This window comes from Hordeum vulgare, chromosome 6H (assembly GCF_904849725.1).
Source record: "Hordeum vulgare subsp. vulgare chromosome 6H, MorexV3_pseudomolecules_assembly, whole genome shotgun sequence".
NCBI classification, from domain to species: Eukaryota; Viridiplantae; Streptophyta; class Magnoliopsida; order Poales; family Poaceae; genus Hordeum; species Hordeum vulgare.
Genome location: NC_058523.1, coordinates 280,305,497 through 280,310,342, shown reverse-complemented (window position 1 = coordinate 280,310,342; position 4,846 = coordinate 280,305,497). Strand labels below are relative to the sequence as shown.

At 42.5% G+C, this 4,846-nt stretch overlaps 1 pseudogene; it reads left to right on the top strand.

Moving 5' to 3' along the window:
- The first annotated feature begins 596 nt into the window (after positions 1-596).
- On the top strand, positions 597-4,398 carry LOC123405402 (annotated as a pseudogene).
- Positions 4,399-4,846: the final 448 nt, after the last annotated feature.

Genomic DNA, 4,846 nt, shown 5'->3' with positions numbered 1-4,846 from the left:
CTATTACATGATCTAACTCATCCAATCTCTCCCATCCCCTTCACCTACAACAGGGAATTACTCACACATGATGGGAGAAGCCATGAAAGGATGGTGGAGTGGTCATGGTGATGACGATGGCGACGATTTCCCCTCTCCGGAGGCCGAAACAGCCTCCAGGTTAGCTCTCCCGAAGAAGAACCGAGGGTGGCGGCGGCTTCGCGTCAAGAACTTGCAAAAAGACTTCTATTCTAGAATTTCCTCATCACGGGATAAATAGGAGCCAAAGTAGGGCACGAGAGGGGGTGGGCGAGATAATTGCAGGGCACTACCACACTTGGGCACCATGTAACGAATTGGTACGAATAGTCTTTTTTTTGCGTGTCAGTACCATCTCATAGCCTAATTGTTGCAATACGATCTAACAGTCGTCTAACACATATTGACGATGTATCTGACGTACCGGGCCCGCATATCATTCTCCACGATGGTGTACACGTACCGGCTCGGTCACTAACTCGAACCTGGTCGAATCCGACCATCTCTCTCGAATCTGGTCGAACCGGACCAACCCTAGCCTTGCTCTCCCCTCTCCCTCTCCGTGCGGCTCTCTAACGATGGCGACTGCGACTCCCGGCGGCGGTGACGTTGCTGGCGACTACGGAGACCTCCCCGGCCTCGGGGTAGATGACCACGTAGGTCTGGCTATCGACGATGGCGGCTATAGTTCAAACCACTCCTCCGACGTTGGTTCGCAGGATGAGGATTTGGAGGAGGAGGCGGCGCTGTCCATGGAGGACAGGGTGAAGATGGCAGAGATCTAGGTCGCCAACCCTAGCAGTAGCCATCACTGGACCAGTGGTGCTGGTGGCGGCATGATGTAAGTCACTGATGAACACTAGCAATTTTCTTCTTTCTTTTTTTGGGTTGTATCAATGGTAGAGGCAAGTTGTATCAATGCTAGAGGTTGTATGTTGCTCATGTACTCTGAACCAGTGCTCCTAGACTCGACATGTATGTTGCTGCTCGTGGACTCTGAATCTGTGTTGCTCCTGGACTCTGAACCAGTGCTCCTGTGACATTAAGCTCTGTGTTTCTCTAGTACAGGTTGTGTGTTGCTTCTGTGCAATTAAGAATGCATAGTAGATGTTTTATATGCTTATAGTTTGACTGATGAAGACATCAAGTGCTTATGTGCTTATCTGAATTTTGTTGTCTATGTGTTTATCTGAATTTATATGGTTGCTTATCTGAATTTATATGCTTGCTTATCTGAATTTTGATGCTTATGTGCTTATATGAATTTTTATGTCTGAACTGTAGTTTGAATGATGATGTTTGGGAACTGAGGATTCACTTTGATTCTCAGCCAAATATTGATATGAAGGTATGTAGCTCAGATGTTACATTTCTGAACCTGTATGTAGTGTTGCAAACACAATGTTTTTATTTGTCACATGAGTTATACCACATGAGGAATTTAGGAATAGGAGAGGAGAGAGAGGAGGGATTAGATTTCATTGACACAAACATCAAACTGCAGGAACTAAAAAAGGAATATAACCACAGTTTAGTTCTCAACTTGCTAGTGAGGGCAACAACAACTTATTTAGCAGCAAGTGCAGCAAATGAAGAGGATAAATTAGCACCAATAGTTTATGAACCACCTGCTCTTTATGATCTTAGTGAGCCTGCAGTTCTTGCTGTTGATCTAGAAGGTGTAGTTTTCCATAGCATCCCTAGTCAGCCTACTGCTTTTTGCACCCAAGAGAGCATAAACTTCGAAGGACAATCTGAATGGTATAATGGAGGAAGAGCCAGTGTTTGAACAGTCACATAATAGTAGTGATGCATATGACAGTGATAACAATTTAGATAACAGCTCACAATTAGTAGAGGAGGAAGAAGATTTAGATCAATCTGAAGATTCAGATGAAAATTCAGATGAGGAACTATTACATTATGAGGGTGACACTGATGTTGAAGACTTGTTTGAGAAGGAAGATGAGGATGTTTTTGCAACAGAAGAGCCTCAAATGCAAAAATATCCAAAAAGGAGGAAGAAACTTCAAGTTAGGAAAGGCCCTACTACTAGGTCACATTCTAGTGTGTTAGAGGATGTGATACCGGATTTCATTCCTTCAGCAGATGAAGAAGATGATTGGTTGTTGTTTGAGGATGATGATGATGGACATGAGCCACCTTCATTTGTGCTACCTAAAGGGAGGAAGAGTAGGGCCAAGAAAAGAAAACCAAGGATCTCGTACAATGACAAACTTGAGCATCCACATCAGCAGTTATGTCTGTACATGTGCTTTAAGGATCAACATCAATTCAGACAAGCTTTGTTGAGCTTGCACATCAAAAAGTCCAGAGACTTTAGGTATCACAGAAACTGAGAACAAAGGATCATTGCTTGTTGTAAGCAAGATCATTCCCAGTTTTGCATTGTTGCTGCAGTTATCATAGGGGAGAAGACCTTTGCTATTAAGAAAATGAGGCTGGAGCACACTTGCCCTACCACCACACAGAAATCAAGGATTAGTGCAAAGTGGCTTGCTAAGACCTATGAGTCATTGTTCATGTCTGATCCCATCACTAGCATAAACACTTTGATAGATAACTGTAGGGAGAATTACGGTGTTGATGTGGGAAGGCACATGGCCTATAGGGCAAAACACCTTGCTGTAGACGCTGTGCTAGGAGAGCACAAGAAGTAGTACCCTAGACTTAGGGATTATGCTCAGACCATCATGGATACTAACCCTGGTAGTAGAGTTCTAGTCACAACAGTTACTTGTAAACCTACTACAAAAATACCACATCCAGCACCAAGGTTTCATGCTATGTTCTTCTGCATCAATGGAGCAAGGGAGGGATTTATGAATGGATGCAGACCATTCATTGGTTAGTCAATCTTTTATTGTGCATTAGTAATTTTAATTGTTTAGAAATGCTTTATAGACTTAAATTTTCTTTGCTTTCCATGAACAGGTGTTGATGGATGCTTCATTAAGCTCACAACTGGTGCTCAAATCCTTGCTGCCACTGGAAGAGATGGCAATAACAATATTTTCCGACTTGCATTTGCTATAGTTGGACAAGAGGACACAGCTAAATGGTGTTGGTTTCTGCACCAATTGAAGATATGTCTAGGAGGTGAAATTGGAAAATTTGGTCCTTATACTATCATGTCTGATAGACACAAGGTATGTGCTTTGCTGCATTTGTATTAAGTTCTGCATTTGTAGTTGTATAGTAGCTAAGTTTAGGATGCTATGTGATCAGGGGCTGCTAAATGCAGTAAATCAAGTATTCTCAAACTGCCATCAAAGATTTTGCCTTAGACACCTCTATGCAAATTTCCAGAATGCTGGTTTTAGGGGGGGAAGATCTTAAGAAATGCATGGATAATGCCAGCTATGCTTACAACCAACACAAGTTTAACATTGCCATGAATGATCTGAAAAATGAGAGTGAGGAAGCTTGGAAGTGGCTGACTGGAATACCTAAGCACACATGGGCTTGGCATGCTTTTGACACTAACTGCAAGACAGACTTGGTTGTTAACAACCTGTCTGAGGTGTTCAACAATTATATCCTAGATTTTAGGAAAAAAACCTATTAGGACTATGATTGATGGTATTAAGGACAAGCAGATGGTTAGGTGGCATACGAATAGAGAGAAAGGAAAGGCAGCTCTGTGGGAGATTACACCACATTATGCTGAGAAGCTAGAGGTGGAAAAGGAAAGGGCTAGATACTGCAAACCTATCCAAGCTGGTGTTAATCTATGGCAAGTGAGTAGTGGGCAGCAAACACATGTTGTAAACTTGGAATGGCATACATGTGTCTGCAGAAAGTGGGACCTGTCTGGCATACCTTGCAACCATGCAATATAAGCAATTAAGAAGGAAAAATGATTTCCAGAGGAATATATGTCCAAATTCTTTAAAAAACCTTTCTACCTTGCTTCTTATGAGCCAATGATATATCCTGTTCCTGGTGAACATGATTGGACAAGGACAAGTGGACCAGACATAGAGCCACCCACATTTCATGTGAAGAGGGGAAGAAAGAAAGATAAGAGAATAAAGGGAAAATTTGAGGTTCCAAAACCAAAGGACGGTTCAAGAATGGCCACTATAAGATGCAGCAACTGTGGGCTCCATGGCGACAGGTACACCAACTGCAGACAACAGTTGAGAGCAGAGTTGGCTCTGAGGAAAAACAAGCATGTGGTAAGCACATTTTCTCATAATGTGCTTTCCAAGTATTTTCTTTTGTGTTTATTTGCTTTGCAACTAATATGTTCATGTGTTCAATCCATTATTACAGGCTAGAAGTGGAACATCACAGCCTCCAACTACAAGATCACAACCTGCACCTGCAAGACCAAGGAGGGAAGCAAGATCATAGCCTCCCCCTACAAGATCTACCAGAAGATCAACAACTAGTGCCAGTGTTAATAGGCCTTTCACTACCCCAAGATTTGCTGCTGGAGCTTCATCATCATCTGCTCCTACCCCAAGATTTGCTGCTGGAGCTTCATCATCATCTCCTCCTACCCCAAGATTTGCTGCCGGAGCTTCATCATAATCTCCTAGAGGTTCATCAGCTGCTCCTACACCAAGAAACCATTCTGGCTGGATGGCATTTTTTACTGCCAGTGGTAACCATGACTAATGATGTGTATCGAGAGTATCTTCTGGTTGTATGATCAGTACTAAGTGATGTGTGATAAGTGATAAGTATTAAGTTCTATGATGTGAATTTGCTGGTTGAACTACCAGTAGTAAGTGATGGTCATGATCTGATCTATTTATGTGTGATGTGATGGTCATCATTTGTTTATAGCAAGAGGTTA